Source organism: Macaca thibetana, chromosome 2 (genome assembly GCF_024542745.1).
Source record: "Macaca thibetana thibetana isolate TM-01 chromosome 2, ASM2454274v1, whole genome shotgun sequence".
In the NCBI taxonomy this organism is placed as follows: Eukaryota; Metazoa; Chordata; class Mammalia; order Primates; family Cercopithecidae; genus Macaca; species Macaca thibetana.
This window is the reverse complement of record NC_065579.1, coordinates 79,416,399-79,442,402: the sequence shown is the minus strand read 5'-3', so window position 1 is coordinate 79,442,402 and position 26,004 is coordinate 79,416,399. Positions and strand designations below refer to the sequence as shown.

The 26,004-nt window shown below is 34.1% G+C and overlaps 1 protein-coding gene across 4 annotated transcripts in view; it reads right to left on the bottom strand.

Moving 5' to 3' along the window:
- NAALADL2 (N-acetylated alpha-linked acidic dipeptidase like 2) overlaps nt 1–26,004 on the bottom strand; it is a 1,132,125-nt gene that overhangs the window by 114,580 nt on the left and 991,541 nt on the right. The window lies entirely within an intron of this gene.

The following is a 26,004-nucleotide window of genomic DNA, read 5'->3' as shown; positions in this document are numbered from 1 at the left end:
ATATATCTATATTCTCTATGTGTTTTGTGTACATACTGATTTTTTTCCCAGGCATAATTTTCAGTGCAGGAAGTATTATGAAAGCTCCATGGTTTTCTGAAGGGCACTTCAATATATTTGCTTAATAATGTAATTAAATTCAGTTGATAATAATTCCAAAGTTGGAATTTAGTGTTGAAAAGAGAAAAGGGCTTTAAAGGTGATAAGAAGAGTGATACTTACTCTTATCTAAGAATACTCTTGGAATGTAGCTAATAATGCCCACTGCGTAAAACAACATTTCAAATTTGCGAGTTCTTTTAGTCTAAAGCTGGTGGACATTTTGAAGAAATTCAAAGTAAAGAATAAGAATGTTAGAATGACAATTCTCTAAATATCAGAGACCAGTGCAACTCTCCTTACCAAGAAGAAAGGAAACATTTAAGTCAACTTATCCTGTAAATTACATTATGGAAGGTGCAGCAGGATTTACTGGGAATGTTTGTCGTGACTGAGGAGGAATAATACTACATTTACCAGATAACCATATGATAGGCATGGTTTGACTAACTTTATATTTGAAGTCATAAGTGAGAAGTCAAGCTCCTGGTTAAAATTAAATCTATATTATCTTTCATCAATTATAGGAATTATTAGCAAATTTTTGTCTCCGCTTTTTCTATTATTCTAAAATCCCAATTATATATAGTTGAAGCTTCCTAGCTTATCCAGCATATATCTTAACTCTACTTTCATATTTTAAAAATCTCTCTCTTCCTATGACACATTTTATATGTTTCTCAGTTCTATCTTTCAAATGATCTCATCATTTTAAAGTGATTCCGGAGAAGATATTTTCTATCTTGGGGATTTTAAGTTTTCTACAATGATCTCCTTTACATCTAACACTTGTATTAGTTTTTTATATTAACTTGTGCTAATTTATTATTTTGTCTTCTAATAAAAGCCGTTTTTTACTTTTATTTAATTACCTGACACATACTTATATTAAAGCCTTTGTCAGATATTTCCATGAAACTAACTTCATCTAAAAAAACAAACACAAAACACGAAAAAACTATGTGTGATGTTTTAGGCCTGACCATAAGCAATTACAAAAGTTTTACTGGGCAGCCATCAGGGAGATAACTGCCCACCTTGCATCAGATTTGGTGCACAGACAGAGCATTGCAGATTCTGAAGGAAATTGCAGTCCAGGACTCAGGCCCACCTTGCTGGTCTTGCTGTTTACACATCAGCCTTGTCAGTCCAGGTGCCTCCCTTTCTAGGCCTCTCTGAGGCATTGGGCAGAGCTTCTCTTCAGGTGCCTTATAGGAGTGAAGAATAAAGGAGAAACCTTGAAGACACTTTTCCCCAGTCTGACTCAGTGCCCTGTATTTTCCACTCCTAGCCCTTACCCTTCACCCTCCTCTCCATCTCACCATCCATAAACAGCCTGAGCCTTTTGTTTGAGGGCTCCCTCAACAGAGAGATGATCCCTGTGTCTCTGCTTATCTACCTGTCCCTGGACTGTGCACCATTCCATGAGGGAAAAAAGGAACAGCAAGGAATTGACATTTTCTTCCCTTTTGCACTCTTCTGCCCTTCATCAAAGTAAATGATTAAAGGCTAAATCTTTCCTTTTAGCTTCTGGCTTTCATTGGCTACTCTGCCAGCCATTGGACACCTGCCAGCCCAGCTTTGTCTCTCCCAGCTCACCTGAACTCCTGACAATATGTGGTCATAAGATTCCACAATATTATTCAATAATCTTGTTCTTTTTCAAGACAAAAGACAGTTAACTGTGTAAAATTTTGTCTAATTCCTCATAGAAAACATAACAAATATCAAGAAAATTAATTTGAATTAAAACATTATTTGGGTCACTTGAGCACCAGCAAGAGGTCGTTCATTAATTTCTCATCCTAACTAACCCACTGAGTCATTCTAATAATGTCATTTCATTCTGATTCCCAGAGCTTACATATAGAATCTTAACTTTAGTATCTTAACTTTAGCATTCATTAACAAACAGAATATTAATTCAGACTTTGAGACTGTTGGTTACTCTTCAGAGTTATTGTGTCAGGTTGCTTTTATGTTTCTATAAAACCTGAAAACTGGGTAATTTACAAAGAAAAGAGGTTTAATTGGCTCACAGTTCTGCAGGGTGTACAAGAAGTGTGGTGCCAGCATCTGATTCTGGTGAGGCCCCAGGAAGCTCACAATGATGGCGGAAGGTGAAGGGGGAGCTGGTGCCTCACATGGCAAGTGGAAACAAGACAAAGGTGGGGGAGGTGCTACACTTTTTAAACCACTAGATTTCCTGAGAACTCAGAGCAAGAATGAACTCACTGTCACAAGGACGGCACCAAGCCATGAGTGATCCACTCCCACAATCTAAACACCTCCCACCAGCTCTGTCTCCAACACTAGGAATTACATTTCAACATGAGATTTGGAGGGAACAAACATTGCAACTTTATCAGTTCTGTAACAAATACCAAGGCAGCATAGTGCATGGAAAGAGTATAGGTTCTGGGACGAACGTTCTGAGTCTTCTGTTTGCTAGTCACATAACTCAGGACCAGTCATCACCACTAACTCTTCTATATCAAAAGATTGTGAGGAAGATTAAATGGGCTGTTATATAAACTGCTAGATGTTCTCATCTAAATTTCTTCTTCTCATAAAGCTATGTGTAAACAATAAAATGTTTAGTAGATATTAGCAATTGATTACTCTGGGCCACAATGGCATAATACCTACATTGAAAATACTGGTATTGTTCAAAATACTTTTGGAACAAACTACTTTGAAAATGCCTTCATAATCTATATATGAGAGTTATTTTCATTAATTTATAATCACATCTCATTTCTAAATACTTAATTTGCAAAACCCAACTTTATACCTGATTTGTTTATTTATAAAAATTTATATCAGATTATTTGTTATTGAGTTTGCCATTTAAGCCACCATTTAGGAGTTTATAATAGCTTTATTAAAGGGAGTTTTACTCTGGCTTAGTGCAAATCATTTATCTAGAATGAGATAGAAATTCTGTCTCTGCCACTTCATGACTCTGTACCTTAAACAAGCTACTTGACATCTGATATTTGTTTCCTCATCTGAAAATGGGAATGATAGTGTAAATGCCATAGAGTGATATTAAATAAGATAGTAGGTATAGAAAACAGAAGATAACTTGCTCGTAGCAAACACCATGTAATTGAATTGTAGCAGTTTTTACCACTCTTGTTTTTCATGACCTCTCTCTGACCTTGGGCTTCCTTCACATTACAATATGTTTAAGCAATATATTTTTCAGAGTCATGGAAAAAATGATATTTAATACTGTCATGGAGCAAACATTACCAGGGAAGCTGTTTGAAACCATTTGTTATATAAATCTTCATGAAGAAAATAATCTAAAGCTAATAATGTAATTGCATTATTTAATCAAAGTTGAACTTTTAATTCTTTACCTAAAAGACTATTAATATGTATGTCTGTATGTAAATATCCACTAATATTCACAGAAGGAAAATTTCATTAAAGCATACATTAATTAAAAATCTCTTTACTTGCTTATTGTTAGATTTAATTGCTTGCAATTAAATGTTTAAAAATTTAATGTCCAATTGAAAATGAAAAACATTTCTGAAGTTTGCAAGTAAATTTGATGACAACTTCTCTTATATTTTAAATGATAGTCTGTATCTATAAATGTGGAATTAATGCATAAAGTTATTCTTCAAACTAACTTGCTAATATACTTCACAATTAAAGAATGTACATAACCTTAATTATTGATTTTGTTCATTGTTACTTTTGTAGTAGTTAGACATCATCTAATCTCGACAACTACTTATTTTATTACAGAACAACAACAGCTGAAATATTTTTAAATCAGTTTTTAATAGGGTTCATTGATGAGGAACCATTAGACATCTAAGAACAGTAAGGCAGAATCTTATGGAGGAAAAGCAGCTAAATCCAACAAATACAGAAATGGTGGTTAGGACAATTATTTGTTTATACATTGTGATGGTTAGTTTGCTGTGTCAAATTGACTGGGTCACAGAGTTCCCAGGTATTTGGTCAAACATCATTCTGGGTGCTTTGGTGTGACATTATCTTTTAAATGTGTAGTAAATAAAGCAGATTGCCTTTCCTAATGTAGGTGGGCCTCATACTATCAGTTGAAAGCCTGAATAGAACAAGAAGACTGACTCTTCCTCAAGTAAGGAATCTTTCTTAACCAATGTCATTGTCCTGGGACAGTGACTTATTTCCTGCCTTTGGACTTGAACAGAAACATCAGCTTTTCCAGGGTCTCCAGTCTGCCGCCCTTCAGATGAAACTACACCATCACCTCTCCTGGTCCTCAGACCTTTGGACTCAGACTGAAACTAAACTATTGGCTCTCCTGGGTCTTCAGCCTGCTGACTCCCCCTGCAGATCTTGGGACTTGCTTGGCTCCACAGTCATGTGAGCCAATTCCTTATAATAACTCTCTCTCTTTTTCTCTCCATCACTTCCTCTGTCTCTATATATTTGCTTACACGCGCACACACACACACACACTCACGCCTCCTGTTGGTTCTATTTCTCTGAGAACCCTAGGACACCATGTGTCTCCTTTGTAAAATGTAAGCAAACCAAAGTTAAGAACCATTTCAGATTTATTTTGCTATCTATGTGTCTAAAATACACAGACTGGCACAAAATTGGAGATTCTGGCAGATTACAATTGGACTTGATGCTAGGAGTCAGAGGAAAGGTGATGGGCATGGCTAAGACCTGCATAGATGGAGGTGGGCAAAGCCTAAAGGGTTGATGAAACCTTAAGGAGGGTACTACTTGCCTATCAGGATCCTGAGCCTTCAGAGGTATGGGAGGGATCCAAAGAGCTAATACATAATTGCTGAACAAATGTATCTCCTTGAACTCAGATATGGGTGTGAGGTATCAAGAGTTAACCATGCCAGGAGAATTCTGCACTAAATTTTAAAATTATGCAAACCTTTTCTATAAAACTTTCCCACAAGTAATCTCTGACTGACCAAATTACTTATTCCACTGTGCCTTGATTTAAAAATTAGATGTTAACGATAAGCTCTTTCAAAAATCTATAGCATAGTAGAGGAGGAAGTAAAATCATGTTTTCTAATTCATATTTTACTCAAAGATTTTTACATATCAATTTAATACATATCTTTAAACATAATTGTTTTTTGAGACAAGTCCTATGTCTGCCACCCAGGCTGGAGTGCAGTGGTGCGGTCTAGCTCACTGCAGCCTTAAACTGCTGGGCTCAAGTGATTCTCTTGCCTCAGCCTCCCGAGTAGGTGGGACTACAGGCATGTGTCACCAGACCCAACTATTTATTTATTTGTTTGTTTAGTAGAGATGGGGTCTCACTATGTTGCCCAGGCTGGTCTCAAACTCCTGGCCTCAAGTGATCCTCCAGTTCAGCCTCCCGAAGCACCGGAATTACAGGTGTGAGCCACTGTGTTGGGGGGCTGAAACAATTTTTAAATCTGTTAATTCAGAGTATTCTTATATAGGTGTTTGGGATTTAGAAAATAACTTTATATAATGTACTTTTGGAGATTAGGTTTAACAAGATCGCTTTAAAAATATAAATGATAGAAATGTGATTATGAGTATTAGACTTGTGAAGGGTATTATTGAAGTTAAAAATAGCTTAACTATAGGCTTTGGTAATTAATCTGATATAACTTGATACTGACATTGCTCCATTTGGATATATTTTTTTAAATCTATTAAAAATGAAATAATGCTTTTCCTTCTCAGACAGCATGGCATATTTTGTTGTTGTTGTCTCGGTTCACTGCAAGCTCCGCCTCCCAGGTTCACACCATTCTCCTGTCTCAGCCTCCGGAGTAGCTGGGACTACAGGCGACTGCCACCGCGCCCGCCACCACGCCAGGATAATTTTTTGTATTTTTAGTAGAGACGGGATTTCACAGTGTTAGCCAGGATGGTCTCGATCTCCTGACCTCGTGATCCGCCCACCTCGGCCTCCCAAAGTGCTGGGATTACAGGCGTGAGTCACCGAGACCGGTCTGTTAATTCCTTTTTTTAAAAAAGGGATTGCCATATCCTAAAAGTCAGCTGACTCTTAACACTGTCAATATAATGCATCTCCTTTACAAAAGTACTTTAAAGAACAGTTTAAAAGCTCATCATAAAATTGCTTCTACTATAAGATGATCCGTCCTAATTTCCAAGTGCATAGTGTTACAATAAACGGTAATAAACAAAGCTTAGTCCTATGATCTGGGTATATTACCCAGACTGCGTACTACTCTCTTATCTTCCACGTTTTTTTTCTTCCTTATTTTTCAACACTCTGTCTCATTTGTAGGCTATACTTTACATTATTTGTTAAATTTTGGAAAATCTGTGAAGGAAAAGACTACCACCTTATATATTTTTAAATTTAATAGAATGTTTCAGCATAATGAAATAACAAAGAATCAGAAACTAAAAGAAAGCACCACTTACAAATAACAAAATTTAACTCATTTATTCAAATAATATATATTGTGTGTTTTCTGTGGACAAGACAAGGAGCTGAATGGTTTATATTCTTTATGTATTTATTAATAAGATTTTAAATATAAACTTGTATATATCAATAACCAAAGACTCACATATTTGCTAATTACACCTTAATACCTATTATCATTTACCTTAAATACATATATATTATGTATTAAAATCTTAAGAGTGAAACCTTACATTAAAGCCTTAAGAATCTGAATAGAAATTAGTTTTGATAAAGCAAGTTTTCATTTGAAAGAAACAAGAACATGACTATGTCCTACATTCCACAACCTTAATTTTTAAACTCCATCTTTAAGTTGAAGAACATCTTTACCTATGTGCTAAATTTGACCAAAATTAGTCAATTTTCTGGAAAAATACAACTGAACCACAATCTAACACAAAATGCTAAGAATTACTTTTAAAATAAATGTTTACTTTGATAAAAAGTATTCCACATGAACTTCCGATAAATTATTAAATTATTATTTTTGTTTTGAAAATATTTGGCTATGTAGACATTGTCATTGGTTATACTTCACGCTTTCCATTTTGTTTTCTAAAGACCTCTCACAATTTTCTGTTTCTTACATCAACATCACATTCAGCTGCATTCCAACAAACACAAGAGCGTTATGTTCAGCTTGTTGACTTTTATACTGATTTACTTTGAGATCTCTCCTTTTAATTTTATTATATGTTTCCCCAAGGGTATTACATTTTCATTTTATACAGTTATATCAGATAGGCTAAATAAACTATGACATTTTTAATAAAAGAATAAGAATGTTTTCTGAAGTTTTAACAATAAGAATTATAGTAAGCAATTGAAAATTAGAGAAATATGAATAAATGCATTTCTAATTCATACCCCTATAGTTCAAGGACAAATGTAAACATGCCTATAAAATTGAAAAGAAAATTAACAAACCAAAAATAATAAACACGGACTTTAAAATAAGTCGTTTAAGGGGCTATGCCTTGATTTCAAAAATGTCTCTTTTAAATTCTTTTTGTGTTATATTTTCAAAGACTATATTTTTGCCATTGTCTCAATTCTCTTTTTCTGATATTTGTTTTGTGTAAATATTAGAGTTCCTCAATCTGTTGTACAATCTTCAGTAGTTGCTCTTTTATATTTATTATTTCTTCTTCTCTCAGTGCGGTATTGTGGATTATTCCTGGGTGCTAACCTCCAATTCATTAATTCTTTCTGCAGCTGTATCTTGTCAAATGCAACATTATTGCATTTTTCAAATTTCAATAACTAGATTTTTATTCCCAAGTTTTAAAGTATTTTTTCTATCTACTTTTAATCTATTCTTATTTATTAAATTTAGAATAAAAACACATATTATAAAATTTTACAACAATTTCTTCTACATAGAATTTATATTCTAAATGTATTTTGGCTATCTTTCTTATAGTCAGATGACTTATTTGGAATTTGGGTTTGCAGGTTGAAATTCATTTGTGTATAAAGATTCTGTTTTATTTTTCTCTCTCTTTGTAGTGTCTCCTCTCTAGAATCATCCAGTAGTATTATGATTGGTGACACACAGCCCTGAACTGAAGTTATAATGGGATTTTGGCACTCTTGTACCATGAAGTTATTAGAAACAGTAATCTTGAAAACACTTAACCTATAACCAACAGATAATTTGGTTTAGTTACTAACTTCTTTAAGTTTACAGCTTATTATTTAGACTATAGTTACAGGTAGAAATTGATTTTGACGTTTTAAAAGAAAAATTGGGCTTGACTTTTTAACCTAATTTCACATTCAGCAGAGCTCTACATCAGCCCCTGTCTTCAAGCATTGAGTCAGATTTTGATCTCCATTCAGACAGCTGCATTTTTCAGGCATTTACACTGTACAGGAAATAAACTCCGCATTGCCAATGCCTGCATTGGTATTACTCTTCAGTTGTCTATTTTCATAGTTTATCCCTTGTTTTGTGTTTGTAATAAAGAGTGTTCTTCAAAGAATCAAAACAGCCATTTTGAATAAAATTATCAAATGTTTTTGCAACACTTCTTTTAGATTCATCTAAGAAAGGATATTAATATATGCGTATGATTTTAAGGCTTTATAATAAAAATGCACACATATTTTGAACAAGAAAATCTGTTACTGTAGATCACTTGTTAGCTTTTGTGGTTTTAAAACAATCACACTTAAATTTAGAAAGTACAACGTGATTTGAACTAAACTAGTTATTTAGTTTAAATTAGAGTACCATGAAGAATGTAATAAAAGAGATTTCTGATCCATTGAGTGTATAAACATTCAGATTGCAAGAACTTGACTTTAAATATCCAGGATGCATTATACTGTACTTATTCTGTAAATATTTGGTATTTATTTTTAAAATCTTGTCAATAAGCACTTCTCAATTCTGTTGTGTGGTAGAATATTACTACAATGTAAAAAAGTAGATGATACAAATAGAGAATGAAAAATAAATTTAGATAAGAATTATAAAGGATTTTGTTTTGTTTTGTTTTGTTTTGTTTTGCTTTGACACAGAGTCTCGCTCTGTCGCCAGGTTGCAGTGCAGTGAGTGGCGTGATCTCGGCTCACTGCAACCTCTGCCTCCCGGGTTCAAGTGATTCCCCTGCCTCAGCCTCCTGAGTACATAGGACTACAGGTGTGCACCACCACAACCGGCTAATTTTTTGTATTTTAGTAGAGATGGGGTTTCACCATGTTGATAAGGATTGTGTTGATCTCCTGACCTCGTGATCTGCTCCCTCAGTCTCGCAAAGTACTGGGATTTGTACAGGTGTGAGCCACCATGCCTGGTCATAAAGGATATCTTTAACTGAACATTCACTGATACTTGTATGTCATCTAATACGATTCCTGCACATGGAAGAAATTTAAGCTAATTATTAAGAATGCAACAGATCTGGAGGTAAATCCAGGTTTGGGCAGTCACTGGATGCATGCTTGGCCTTGGCTCAGAAATGCAGCCATTTTTAACTTCATTTTTCTTATCTGTAGTATGAGAATATCAGTGACATGTGTCATAAGAGTCTTATGGGGACTAAATGGGATCAAGGATGTACAACATGTAACACTGCCTGAAGCTAGGTTAAGGCTGAAAAATATTATTTTTAAAAAATGAAGCCAACTAATAAATAATTTGTTCTCCTTTAACATGGTCTAAGTCTCTATTATCATTTACTTGTTTGACTTTCAATATGTATATACCCATCTATCACTGATATTAGACCTTGATTCTTCAAGGAAATAACATTTTTGATTCCTCAGTGCCTAGCACAGTGCTAGAACAAGTAAATAACTCAATGAAAAGCACATACACTTTATTTTTGAGAGCTCCCAAATAGGAGACAAAATCTATTCACTGAAACATTAGACATTTCCTATGCAGTCAAAATCACCATAGAATATTTTTATGTGTAACAATGAAAGGTATCTTAAAGACACTAAACAATCGAAAGAGCAAGGCTTTCCAGAAATGGGATGTTAAGGTTAAAATACTTCTGAACCTGTAAAATTGATATCAATCTCAGGGCATTCTGAGTTATTCAAAGTTCTCAAAGATTTGGTACCATTAGTGAAAATTTCATCGTAAGGCAAGGAGAATCTTTTTCCCTCAACATTTTTTTTTTCTTTTTTCAGGCAGGTGAAAATATGTGAAGGCATCCTTTTTTTCTCACCTTTTTCCTACCAAGTTGATTCTATACTGTACTATCTTGAGTTGTCCGAGCTCAAATTCTAAATTCTATTTCTGCTTATTTGTTATACTCTTCACTGGGAATTTTTTGCTTAAATTGAGTCTCTGAAATGCATGACATAAGCAATTTTCATGGTAAGAAAATCACTAGCAAATATAGCCTTCTTTCACTTCTCAGGCACAGCAGCTGCTGACATTAATACCAGCTAGTCATTTGTTTATCACGGGTAAAATAGATTTCATATTGATTGGTTTGGCTCAGGATTATGGTATTCTAATTAAGATTGCTAAAAAGAACTATAGAATTAAACCCTAAGTTAAAATAAGCAAATATGCAATGGCACACACGCAACTATATTCTGCTCCAATTCACAAGTCATTCCACACTACAGACAATGATTCAAGTTCATTCTCAAGAAGACTACACAGAAGAACAAAAATAGAGTTTAAATTATAAAAATCACATTTTATTGCTGTAATTTTCTTTCTTACTTTAGAATCATTCATTTATCAGCCATTAGCCTATACCTCAAATATCACTACTTTTTCTAAAGGCAATTGAGTTATACCAAATGCATTTCTCCAAAAACAATAACTAAAACCCATGGTAACAGACATCTAGCACAACATTCTTTTTTTATTATTTTTATACTTTAAGTTCTAGGGTACGTGTGCACAATGTGCAGGTTTGTTACATATGTATACATGTGCCATGTTGGTGTGCTGCACCCATTAACTGCTCATTTATATTAGGTATATCTCCTAATGCTATCCTTCCCCCCTCCCCCCCACCCCACAACAGGCCCCAGTGTGTGATGTTCCCCACCCTGTGTCCAAGTGTTCTCATTGTTCAATTCCCATCTATGAGTGAGAACATTCAGTGATGGTTTTCTGTCCTTGTGATAGTTTGCTCAGAATGATGGTTTCCAGTTTCATCCATGTCTCTACAAAGGACGTGAAGTCATCCTTTTTTATGGCTGCATAGTATTCCATGGTGTATATGTGCCACATTTTCTTAATCCAGTCTATCACTGATGGACATTTGGGTTGGTTCCAAGTCTTTGTTATTGTGAATAGTGCCACAGTAAACATACGTGTGCATGTAGCACAACATTCTTATTGCTGACTCTGAAGGATTCCTGCTAAAGTCCCTGTTGTGTTTCTCATTGTCAAATGATATCCAAGGTCATACATACACAGTACCATGTTACTGGGTTCAGGCGACAGGAGAGGGCAACGAGCCACTATTTTTGACTTGAACTCATTTTTATTTTGTCAGATATCAAAATATCTGAATATTGAATAGGCAGAATATTGTGTTCCCTGCTAAAAGATATTCTTGTTTATATTTTCAGTTACAAAATATACATTTTTAAGGACAGAACAAAAAAACAAACTTAACCTCCGACATGAGAACATACACCTTAATTGAAACTACAAAAATGCTGTCACTTTGTTCTTTAGTGGCCCAGTTACAAGTCTCTGCCTAACCCTTTGAATCCTCCAAATTTCCCATAAAATTCCTGAGAGGGCTTAATTCTTTCAGTCAAGTCTAATTTAACTATGAATATATAGAGACAGCTGAAGACCGCCTACTCAGGTAAAGTGGAGACCTGAGGCAATTACCAGAGTAATTCAAGCAGAAAAATGTTCTACTGAGGAAGAGATAATGTTTGCTTGAACTGTTCAGATTGGCCATCTATAATAATTAAATTCATTAACTCGCTCCTTCACTTCACTTTGCCTATGAAGAACAGCCTTGTTGCTATTAAAAATATATACACAAAGCAACTCAAATATTTGCGAGTTTACAAAATACTATATTGATTTTTTTGCAAAACAAGTTCACAGGTTTAATGAGCTTTAGTGCCTAGATAATTAGATGAAGGAGTCCCTGGAAGAGGTTGAGAAGATGGGGTAATGAAGGATAAACTACCGATGAGCTATTTTTGGTTCTCTAAGATCTGTATTTCTATGTGACCCCACTATAAATGAGACACACACACACACACACACACACACACACACACCCCCCATTATACTATTTATTGGCCACCAAAAAATCCAGGTTAAAATTTTAATTTAATAATAATAACTATAAAAAATAGGCAAGTAGTTCTTTACCTTTTTTTTTTTTTTTTTTTAAGGCAGAGTCTCGCTTTGTTGCCAGGCTGGAGTGCAGTGGCACGATCTTGGCTCACTGCAACCTCCGCCTCCCAGGTTCAAGCAATTCTCCTGCCTCAACTTCTCGAGTAGCTAGGACTACAGGCATGTGCCACCACGCCCAGCTAACTTTTGTATTTTTAGTAGAGACGGAGTTTCACCACGTTGGCCAGGATGGTCTCGATCTCCTGACCTCATGATCTGCTCACCTTGGCCTCCCAAAGTGCTAGGATTATAGACGTGAGTCACTACACCCAGCCAGTCCTTTATCTTTTAAGGCAACAGACAGGCTCCTTCAAGTATGCAAGGGTTTAAAGACAAAGGTAAATATAAACTCTTTTTTAAAGAATAAAAATAAACCTTATTTATATCTCCTGGTTTCTAAACATGTAGTTGTGGTTCCTGTCCTTGCTGTTCTTCAGCCGTCACCACCCTCTCAAGGCTTGACTGTTACTGAAGCACATCCATGGACTCATCACATTTGATTCTCTTCAGCTTTTCCATAACACCCACACCATTGGTATCATGTTTGCTTACTTGAATAACAGATTTTGGCCAGGATATAGGTTTTGATGTACCTTGATTAAAAGGAAGTTAGGAAGGGTTTCTCTCTGGAAATAAGTTTGGAAACTCTGGGGAGAAACTAATTAAAAAGAAGTGGAATCTTCATGAAATGTCAAATTTGAGAAGCATTTTTTGTTTGTTTTTTATCAAGAGCACACTGATTTGGGTAGACACAGCACAAGAGGTAGAAGCAAACAGAAGCAAGAAAGTTACAGTGAGAGGACATAACTGTCTGAAGCCGGCTCTCATTCTGCATGAAGAAAACGACTCTGTACATATCATGGATGTAACTGCAAAACAGAACTTTCCCTGAACCCACTGCCATTCAAGCTCAAGAGTAGCTAGTTGCTCCAAGTGGTGGGATATGATTGGAGTAGCTCAGTCTGAATCTGGGAGAACATCTTACTTACTATCTGCCATCATCCATGTTAGTTATCAGCCTTCCTAAGAGGGAGGATGGCTCTATCTGCTTGATGCTGATGCCAATTCAGGAACTAGTCAACAGGTAAAGCAAGCAGCTGCTGAATACTATAAAGCATATTGCTTGTCATCTACTTGCATCTATAGTAGTGCTTGCAAGAGACCACAAATGTTATTTGGAGGGAGAGATGATAATATGTATTGCAACACCTGGGAGACTGATTTAGTGTGTGAGAAGATCAATCTAAGAAAAATACATTACTTTGCCCCTGAGGAAGCATATGGAATACTTGATATGGGTTTTTACCTGCATAAGATTATGTATCATGTAAGACATTGATGGGCACACCCTAAACTGTAACTTGGCTAAAATATCTAAGCTTGCTGAAGATTTCCTGAAAAACTATATTCAATATACCATATAAACAATAGTGCACTACAACTAAAGAAAAAACAACATTCTTGAGATTGTGTATGCATATAATGACAAGAAAGACTGAAAAACTTATTTATCTAATGAAAAAGATCTTAAGTGAGGAAAATAAAACCAGTTTTTATTGAAAGCAAAAGAAGATGTGATGAGCTTATCAGCAAAATGAGAAGAGACAGGTGACCTGTCATGAGTATTCATGGTGACAAGAGTCAACAGGAATATGCCTGATTTCAAAATTAATTCAAACATGGGAAAGTTCCTATTCTGATTGCTACAGATATAGCTTTCAGAGGGCTAGAAATGAACATGCAAAATCTGTCATGAATTATTACTAACTCACTCCTCAATGGGTTATATTCATCTAATTGGAAGAATTACTCACAGTTCTAAAATATAGCCACAGCATACACTTTCTTTACTTCTAATAACAAGAAGGAAGTTAATGATCTTATCTCTTTTATGAAGCCAATCTAGCAATGAAGCTCAAGTTGTTCCAGTTGGTCAGAGACAGAGGTTCAGGTCATTCCAGAGGTAGAAGAGGCATGAAGAATGACCATTTGTACCACGAGTCACACTCAAAGAGGTTACTGTAAGTCTCCTTAAGAGAGATTTGGGGGCAAAAACTCAGACTGGTTATATGATGTTGCAAATTACATAATGGGTACTTTAAGTCATTTCATATCTATTGATACAGAGACCAGTTTTAGGACTTACCAGGATGGTAATGATAGCATTCAATAATAAGGAATTAAGATTTCAAATATGTACATGGTATAAACCAACAGCCATATACTATCCTGCAAACTGTGGCTCCAAGTGCGATTAGTATCTTCTGCCAATAAAATATTCTCAATAAAGCATTAGTATAATAGTACATGTAGGTATCTGTTTTTTATAATTGCCCTTTACATTTGGGTTTATCACACAAAGTAGTTATTTAGAAAGCATGATAAAAGCAAAAAATAATGGCATGTAGCAGTATTATACTTTGCTTTTTTGCTATTAAGTTTGATATTTCTCAAAATTACAAAAGTAATTTTTAATCTTTGGGTTTTTTTGTACTAGAAAATATGGTAGTGTTTTCACAAAAGTACATATACAGTGTTTTGAAGTACAACTCAATGCTATGCCTAGCCTTCCAATGAAAAATCATCAAAAGGCCAAATTAAGTGGGATTTTTACTTTATTTTACAAATATGACATCATGTAAATGATCATGTAAATGATCCTCATTTTTAAACATAAAAACAAAAGTGATTCAAAAAAATGATCCAACGCAATAAGAAGCTAATTAAAATGAAACACTCAAAAATGAAAATGTGGTAATAAAACTGGTGGTAAGTAGATAATCCATTTCAATTTAAAAAACAAACTATCGCCGGTCACAGTGGCTCACGCCTATAATCCCAGCACTTTGGGAGGCCGAGGCAGGCGGATCACGAGGTCAGGAGATCAAGACCATCCTGGCTAACGTGGTGAAACCCCGTCTCTACTAAAAATGCAAAAAAAAAAAAAAAAAAAAAAAAAACAGCCGGGCTTGGTGGCAGGTGCCCATAGTCCCTGCAACTCGGAGGGCTGAGAGAATGGTGCCATCCCAGGAGGCAGAGCTTGCAGTGAGCTGAGATCATGCCACTGCACTCCAGCCTGGGAGACAGAGACTCCATCTCAAAAAAAAAAAAAAGAAAGAAAGAAACAAACAAACAAACAAACAAAAAAACTGTCAGTTGGGAATGACTTTTACAAAACAAAATGCAAGAATTTTAATCTTTGATAATATAAATAACAAAGAACAAATGCTAGGAATTAGGGTTTGGGACTCAGAGGAGGATGTAGTGAGTATGCTATTTTTAGCAAAGACTTGGAATCAACCCAAATGAACATCAGTGACAGACTGGATTAAGAAAATGTGGCACATATACACCATGGAATACCATGCAGCCATAAAAAAGGATGAGTTTGTGTCCTTTGTAGGGACATGGATGCAGCTGGAAACCATCATTCTCAGCAAACTATCGCAAGAACAGAAAACCAAACACCTCATGTTCTCACTCTTAGGTGGGAACTGAACAATGAGATCACTTGGACTCGGGAAGTGGGACATCACACACCGGGGCCTATTATGGGGAGGGGGGAGTGGGGAGGGATTGCATTGGGAGTTATACCTGATGTAAATGACGAGTTTATGGGTGCTGACGAGTTGATGGGTGGAGCACACCAACATGGCACAAGTATACATAGGTAACAAACCTGCACGTTATGCACATGTACCCTAGAACTTAAAGTATAATAATGAAAAAAAAGTATGCTATTTTTAACATCTTACAAAGCAAGGATTTAATGAATGCTATCAAATTGGAACACGTAGCAAAAAGAGCGTAATGAATCTAGGATCTCCATTTTTTCAGGATTTCTAAATTTTCATAACATAATAGGGATCTTTGAAAACCGATGTATCTTACAATGAAGCAAAAATAAATATAACTCTTTTCTTAATATGTAAATATTATTTTATTAAAATGTCTATATATTTATCTATCCCTATTTTCCACCTGCATATATGCATGGAGAGATGATTAAAATCATATTCACAAATATGAATAATAGTTGTCGGGAAGCTGGGATTTGTTTAACTTGTAAAAATGTTAGTGTTTATATTGCTTTGGGTTGACTGAAATTTTTATAGTGAGACTCTATCAGAAGGTATTGGGAACACTGGTTTCCATAAGAAGAGGAACTGTGTTATCAGGGAACATAAACATAAGGAAATTGTTCACAGTTTTCTTGTCAGTAACTTTAGAATTCTGAATCTTCTGAATATCTTATAATTGAAAAAAGCAAATTAAGTTTAAAATCATTTTAGTGATTTTGTCAAATTTACACCAAAAAAATACAAAAAAAAAAGTTTTTAATATTTAAAGCCAGTTGAAATTCTTATAAGATCCAGTTCTACTCCAAAGATTATATAGTTGTACTGATATGTGAATCTATCAACATAAAACCTTGACAAAACTAACTTGAAAATAAATTCTTATAACTGGTAAAAGGGCAGAAAGATTGTTTTTACATGAATAATATTATATAGCTATTGATCTCCATTTAGTTTGAAGATGATGCTCTGACTCTCCCTTAATTTGGCAGGCAAAACAATGTCCAATTCAAAAAAAGAAGTTTTTGCAATGTGAAGATGCTGTTAAACTGTTTAGATTTGTACAAAAGTTTTATTCTCACAAGAGAGAATATAAATTACTCTGCCTTTTAAAAAGATATTCTGTATAGGTAAAATAAAGATGACAACAGTGAGTCAGCTGGAGATAGAGCAGACAATAAAAAGGGAAATAAATATTAAGAGGGAAATAACCTTGTAAGATCAGATCTAGGCTCAGTATGAAAGATTACATCTATTCTTATAAAACTCATTAATATTCCTCATGAAATAACTATGGCTTGGCCAATATAACATATAACTGAGGACATCTAAGATGATAAATCTTAAGTTTGAACCTGATAATTTTAAGAAAGCCATCTGTAAACAAAAAAGCTTAAATCCCTCAGAACAGCCTTATAAATACACAAAATAATTATTATATATTTTCCAACATTTTACTGTATTTACAAGATTATCAGATTTACAAATTCTGAGAGTCACTAATAATGCCAATACAGTCTAAACTGAAAATATTTTTTATTTAAAATCTTTCTTGCATCTTAAGGATAAAAAGTGACAGATTTACAAATCAGCGTTAAGTCCCTTGCCATTTTGATTGAATTTATAAATCCTAGTCTTTTAGTTTTAGTTCAAACTTCCGATTTATGACCCCCAACCGGCTGCTTCTTCTATTGCTATCTCAGTTTTTTGAAGTTCAGATTTTGTAATGAGTTATGCAATTTACTTTCCCTGTCTTTTTCTAAAGCTAAAATAACAAAAACAAACCAAACAAAACAAACATCCTATTCCCTTTGCCCAGCTGCCAAGTATAAGCAGTCTTGATCAGCGGTATTTTCACGTAATGGCACTAACAGCTGAGTTTTCTCCATAGCATCCAGGATAAGAGGATCAACTTCCCTTTATTAGAAAGATATCTCTGCAGAAAAATAGCAAAGTAAAGTCAGAATTGGTATTTATGCTCACTGCTCATTATCTGGCACTTATGATTTAGTCATAAACCAATGTTCCCGGATGGGGTTAAGATGGAAATGTGCTTCTGGCAGTTTCAACCAAGCACCATTAAAAAGCCAGCACAATTTCTAAAAATGATTAACTGTTGACTCCAGTTCAAGTTCTAATTCAGCAACATTTCCCTCCCTCAGCAACTCCTACTCCACCAGGCTTAAGTAATAAAAGTTATGTTTAAATCCTGAAATAGCAGTGTTCCAAAGGTGGGAAAAATGATCTTTTTTGGTAAAACTTTAATAAAAAGAAATCATGGATTAGAAGCTTAGCAGTGTTCGATATTGCCTTAGAAATTAATACAACATAATTGTATTAGAACAAATTTTTGCATTATAACATTTTGGAACATAGTAATGAATTAGAATAATTTAAACTCATTATACAATCACTGACAGTTTCAATGATTCATTCTGGAAAACATAAGAAAAATATATTTTTTAAAATAGTAACATTATTTCCATTATGGACGAGAATTTAAAGTAGCTAAAATTTTGGTGACAGTTTTCTCTTTAAATATTTTTAAAATAGTAATTTAGTGTATGTAATATGACTTTTTCAATAAGAGGTTCTCTTTTCCTGAGTAATTCCAAGGAATGCAGCCACTTACTCTAGCAAGCTGTCAATATTTTAGAGTCTTCTCTGAAACGATTTGGAAAATTGAGACACAAATCATCAGAGAATAGGCTCACCTATGATTTTTAGTGATTAACTCTTTGGGGCAAACAAGAAACCAAGCTGAAACAGCTAAAGATTCATTCATAATGGAATCTAAATATGTAAGTAAAATTCCCTACATTTTCTCAACATATAACAATAGATGTCACCTGTTAGCAATACTTTAATGACAATTCCCAAGATATCTGAAATGATCATTAACAGAGAAGACAGCAGTTGCTAGCAATTTAAAGAGAAAGGCACTGGTTGTTTATACAAATACATGCAATTGCTGCAGCAACCATAAACTTTTTTCTTCCCATAATGTCAAAAGTTACTCATGCATCCAAATTTTGGATATCTCCAACAAAATAATTTAGAGGTTATTTTCATTTCAAAAAAATGGAGTTAACATTTTGCAGAAACTTGTAGAATACATAAAGTAAAAAAGCTCAAGTTATTTTTTCACTTCCTTTGAAAAAATGTTCAAATTCACAAGTCGTAAGTCATGACTTAAGACTTAAATTGATTTGTTTATTTAAAACAAAAGTAAAATAATGTATCCTTTGAGACACATTTAAAACATCTCCCTGTTGTTTAGGGTCTAATATTTTTATTCTTGCTTTTTTGCTTATTTTTTTTTTTAACAACTTGAGTTCACTTGTTGCTCAGAAGATCAAAATAAGGTAATTGACATATGTACTAGGAATATTCTAAATTGTTCTCTAATTGAATTAAACTTCTCCAGTAGACCTAATATTTTTCTTTTGAGCTGAATTTTTTGAAAATGAGACAAATAACATTTTACTTATAACAGTCTTCATGTATGATGTACTTTAAAATAATAAGGCTTATTAAAAAACAGATTTGCGAAAATGTTGGATAATTTTGTGTGGTAATATTGAAATGCCATGAGTCAAGCATAACCAGATGTTCCTCTATTATTTCATTTAAACAAAACTTATATATCTTGGAGGACTGAAAATCCCTGTTGATGACGGAAAATATATAAATTTAACATAATTAAATGTGTTATAATTTTGATTAAAATATAAAAATAATGTTAAAGTCAATTTAATTAAGTTTAATTAATCTTAAACTCTATTTTACAAATCTTTATATGGTTAGTCAATGTAGTTCTTGTTAGTACTTTAAAGTGATTATTGCTGATTGTCCCAGGGTTAGCTATGCACATAGACACTGGAGCCAGATTGCCTGGGTTCAAATCCTAGTTTTGCTACTTTCTGGCTCCATTACCTTGGGCAAGTTACCTTTCAGGTTTATGCATTCTTTCATCATCTATAAAACGAGATAATAATAATAGATCTCACTTCATAAAGTTATTGTGAATAGTAAATGAATTGATGTAAAGTGAATCATTCCTGATATACAGTAAGCTCTACATTTGTGTTTGCTATTATTACTGCATTTTTATATTACTGATTTTGAAAATATGATCAAGCACTGAAAGGGGTGTTTTAAATAACAGACTATGTCTAATCATTCAAATGAAGTGTCTATCACTGGATAGTAACAGTGAAATAGCATAAAGTCCCCTACGAAATACTATTTCCCTATTACTATTTCTAATAAAATTATCAATAGTGAAATAGTATATTAATAGTAATAGTAATAGTGAAAGACACTATTTAAATGAATAGAGTCTTTTATTATCTTTCATTTGGGAAACTATTTACTTACTTCATATTGCCACTAATTTAAGAAATTTTGGATTTTTCTCCCTTGAAACTGCCTTTAGAGTCATTCCAGGCTGCAAATAGTGTTTTTCAGTTTAGTCATTCAATGTATGACTTGGCTTTAATGTATTAATATTACAACTATAATAATAAAACTCAAATTTACTGAATATTTTGTATGTCAGGTATAAGAATTTTATGGTTATAATCTCATTTGATTAACTTTAACAATTTGAAAACATATTTTTTTCCTCAATGAATAAAGATGCATACCATCAGGACATTATAAAATGTGATGAAATCTCTGGAGGTGATTCCAACTTGTGACCTAGAAAGATTCTACATCATCCTACAACTTATTGTCATAATGACCACTGAGGCTTCTAAGGAACATATCTCTGGATCTTGTATATTACAGTAATTTGGTTAAAATAGATTGTCACATGACTTCAAACTCAAAAGTCATCAGTACCTTTATCTCACATGAAAATCATAAGTATTAATGAGTTAAAAAACTGAAATAACTCTTATTTTGCTTAGGCTGCACTTTTCCCTTTTGTTTAATTGCTTTAGGAAGTTAGAATAGTATATGGGAATATATGGCAATAGATATGCTTTGGTACTAATGACTATCAATGACCCGTAGTAGAATGATCTGTTCTTTAAAACTTTACTAAACTATCCTAAAGTATAACTTTTAAGCCTCTCTTCTCCATGAGTTAAATGGAGATAACACCCACCAAAAACAATGAATAGAAAACACATGATACAGTGCCTTGCTCATAGTAAGAGCTTAATAAATAATAACTGCTATTAATTAATGTCCACTTTTAAATCACAAAATTTGCATCTGAAAAACAAATACACAAACACGTAAGACTGTTTCTTTACTATATTCAGGCCCTTCTTGGTGTTTAGTTATTCATTATATCATATGGAAAACTGAGACAATCTGGTAGTTTTGTCAAAGGGAAAAAATATCTTTATGTACAAATACTACAGATATTGCTATGAAGGCAAAGCTGTTGAGGAGAAATTAATTTTGCAAAGGGGATAGAAATCATGAGAAACAAATATAAATCATTAAGATTTGGATACAGAAACAAACGTAATACATACTACCAAGAATGGTTTCAAGTATAGTTTTCTTTCCTCTCATTAATGTTTTCTTGTGCTGTATAATTGCTGTTATTTATTCTGTGGTCACCTACACAAAACCAAACTCATTCATATGTAGCATAGCTTCAGTTTTTAGACAGTCTCATTTTTGTGCTTGAAACACAAAAATATCTGAAAATGCAGTACAAGTCATCCACAATACTAAAGTTAAATTACTATGCTATTCTTAAGGTTATCATAATACAGCAAACAATAGCTCATAAAAAAGATCTGTGGCCATGACATAAAACATATCAAATGCCACAATAGTTCTCCTTCCAATAGCTACAGCATCTAAACTTAAGGGATATTATGGCGTTTTAGTAACTCTAGCAGCTACAAAAGTTCATTGTAAAGAACAAAGGTGCTAAAAAGACTAAGGTAATCAGTTTTCTCCATTTCTCTGAGTAATTATTAGAATAATAAACTCCAACGAGAGGTCACATATTGCCTAATGAAACAGTTCCTCTGAAGAAGGGGCTACAGTAACTCTTGCCAGTTGAAGGAGAAAGTCATATTAAACCAACGTAATTACTGCAGCCTATCAGTGCTGTGTGATGACGGGCACACTTTCCACATTGCAGGCTGGATAGTCTCTTATGCGGTGAGTGCCCAGTGAATTTGTCAAATGATAAAGGAACTGTTTTAGGATGAAACGTCTTTGAATAGGGTAGATTTTTAAGAATATTAAAACCACTAAACAGAACTATTCAAACAGACATTCTCAGTGACCTCTCATGATAGACTCATAGGTAGAAGGAAAAAGACACCCTTGGGTCTAACTTCTCTTGTTACAGAGAGAGAGAGAAAAAAAAAAACATATCTGAGGTTATGAGCATCTAAGGATAGCAGAGAATTTCAAGGACAAGTGAAAAGCAAAGTGTGCATATTCTAACTTCCAGTTTATTGTTCTTCTGGTTGTTAAATCTGATACAATTTACACAAAAGTTATGATATTGAATCTTTGTGGTCTCTTCTCTCTTGACCAGTATCATTAAAAATAGTACTCAAAGAAACAAGAGAAAAATACCACAGCAACAGAGTACAACGCCATCAAGGGGTTTCAGCCACCTTCTCTACCTCCTAATCTTAAAACCAAAAAGACAATAAAAGTTTTCAATAGATAAGGAGATCTATTAAGATTTTAAACATGTGACAATTTGGATTTTGCTCATATTTCTTTTTTTTTTTTTTTTTTGAGACGGAGTCTCGCTGTGTCTCCCACGCTGGAGTGCAGTGGCGTGATCTCGGCTCACTGCAAGCTCCGCCTCCCGGGTTTACGCCATTCTCCTGCCTCAGCCTCCCAAGTAGCTGGGACTACAGGCGCCCGCCACCACGCCCTGCTAGTTTTTTGTATTTTTAGTAGAGACGGGGTTTCACCATATTAGCCAGGATAGTCTCGATCTCCTGACCTCGTGATCCACCTGCCTCGGCCTCCCAAAGTGCTGGGATTACAGGCTTGAGCCACCGCACCCGGCCAGGATTTTGCTCATATTTCATCTTCTGAAATATCTGAGCTGAGGTCAATTTTGAGGTCTGAAACATCTGACCAATAGAAATTAGTCAATTTAATCCCTTCAGAGTCCCACCCCTTCTTTCTTTCTTGCCAGCACAGATTTAAGTTTCACATTTTTTTTAATATAAAAGGGAGTATTTGAAAAACTAAAACTTAGTATATTTACCACACCATGCCATATTTATTTGTCAAAAGTGTACCCTGTACCAAGTACATATGTCTTAAAACTACAGAAGTCTATCCCAGGAGGAAGTAGATTAATTAATTCGAGTTCTATTATTTGAATTAAGTGCTAATATAATTTGTTCTTATTATTAGTTGTTCTTAAAGTTTAAATTTCTAAGCCTACCTAAAAACAGGATTTTTGTTTTTTTATCTACCCACTCATTTGTATTAAAATGTAATCTATACTACCAAGGTTCTGAGACTTCCAAATATAAACTGAAACCAATATTTAAGAAATTCATATTATCTTAACATAATACTCGAAAGATGGTTCTGCTATCTACAAAGCTGAGATAACAAATAAAACTAATTTGAACTCTTTTGGTGGGCTCGTGGTACATAATAATGGTGTTTTTTGTTTAAATTTCCAACCAGAAGATTTTCATGTTAGATTGGTGCCTGGGTATGCACAAGATTTGAGAATAGGTACTTTTAAATAAAACATCTATAATATCCTGCATAGTGGAACAGTTGTTTTGGAAAACATTGTCTCTATACTACAAGTGATAAAACAGAGACAACAAATTCACACGCTCTAACATGTGCAAATATTAGAATGAGTATTTGAGGAAAAGCTTGGTATTCTATAAAGGGTATTTGATTGATGACTCTAGGAACCTGAGTTCTCATCTCAGTTCTGCCCCCTTTGTCTGAACTTCATTTTCTTCTCTATAAACTCAGGGAAGTTATACTAGATAGTCTCCAAGATTTACTTCAGCTCTGAAATTCTGATGCCCTACTTAATGCCATACACCAACATATTCTGAAACACAGAAGTACCACAGAAGGCAGTCTTGCATTTTTGAAGAACAGTCTTGGATTCAGGAAATCTAGATTCTATTCTTGGAATTTTCATGAGCCAATTTTGTGACTTTGAACAAGTTTCTTAATCTCTCAAAATTTTAGTGTTCTAAAACAGGGATATCATTATCTGTCTACTTCCAGTGCTCATTCTGGAAAACAAAATTTTGAAAATAGGATAATACACTATTTTTTTTTTTTTTTTTTGAGACGGAATTTCACTCTGTTGCCAGGGTAGAGTGCAGTGGTGCGACCTCGGCTCACTGCAACCTCTGCCTACTGGGTTTAAGCGATTCTTCTGCCTCAGCCTCCCTAGTAGCTGGGACTACAGGCACGCACCACCATGCCCAGCTAATTTTTGTGTTTTTAGTAGAGAAGGGTTTTCACCATGTTGACCAGGATGGTCTCAATCTCTTGACCTCATGATCTTCCCACCTCGGCCCCTCAAAGTGCTTGGATTATATGTGTAAGCCTTCGCACCCAGCCTAAAACATTTTTTTAATGTTAAGGTGCTATCATAATGAAATGGAGATGTATTAATGTTTACTGTGCTAAGATTGAATAATGAAAGACTTTATTCTAGCATGAAAAATTTTTGAGGCTATGAAAATGGATAGTAATGCAGAAACAATACAGAGATTTATATTTGCAACTCACCTTTCTAGGTATTTAGGTCTTTAAAACACTTTGTGATTCTCTCAAGTAAAAACATTTAAAGTGTTGCTCTTTAATTTAATTCACGTTTTTTGGTTTGGAAATTTTTATATTGGAAATCCCTAAAAGTTGGTCTGAAGCCACAACCCGAAAAAAATATTTTAAAAGATACCTATTTTCAGGCTAACTTGACTGTTTATATGTTGAAAAATAATTGTTTTAAAATACAGCCTTGTAACTGTTCGTTCTATGTCACCTTGCATATAATGTTGATTACACCAATCTCATTTTCTTATTGTAAGTTTCAAATTCCACTGAGCTTACATCATGAACTTTGATGGATGAGCTAGACTGTTGTGTCTGTCTGGGCAGGTGTGAGATAAATTGCTGGGCAGGCTATGATCTTTGGGCAAATTACTCTCCTTGACTACAGTATATATCGATGAGATGTGTCAGTGTTCATATACACACTTGTCAGTTGCATTACCCAGGTGATGGAAATACAAGTTAAGGGACCATCAGAATGAAGAGGGAGAAATTCACTGTGTCATAAGAAATTAGTAAAAGGACCTTCACTGTAAACTGGAAATATGATAAGATAAAACCTTTGATAGGATTTGATAGGAAAAGAAATTCAAACCACTTAGTCAAATACAAGTAATTATATTTTTTCCTCTTCATCTAAAATTCATTTTACTTAATACAAGTCAAAGTGAACATGACAATAATTTATAGTTTTTACCTGGGAAGGAACACGTAAAAAGGCTTATAATAATTTCAATTCAATATATTTTCACCATTCATTCAAATTAACTTTTTTATTATTTTGCTTTAACACAAAAAAAAATCAAAAATATAAATATTGTTCTATGGATAAGATTTTTAGAATATATAAATATTTTATTCAGAATCTTTTCAGCAGATGTTCAATCCGTGTGGTCAGGACTCAGACACTGTTCTAGGTGCTATAGATAGTGACGATGAATAAAGTTAAAAATTAATCAAGAATGGCTCCTCTACTACAACTTGCTTTTATAAAATAGTCCTTGCATGTTTCTGCTCCTTAATAAAACCATGAGCTAATTTTGACTTGAATAGTTAGGGTAGTAGACATGCAACACACAAAGAAATCTATATTCAAGGAAATAACTCATTTCAGGAGAAAGCTAGATGGTTCCCAATAAGTTTGTTTTTTCCATATTAACTCCTAACTATATTCTTGTCCTCCCAACAGCCTAAAAGGGTAGTTCTATACCTCTACTAGGCTAGACTATTTAAATCTAGCA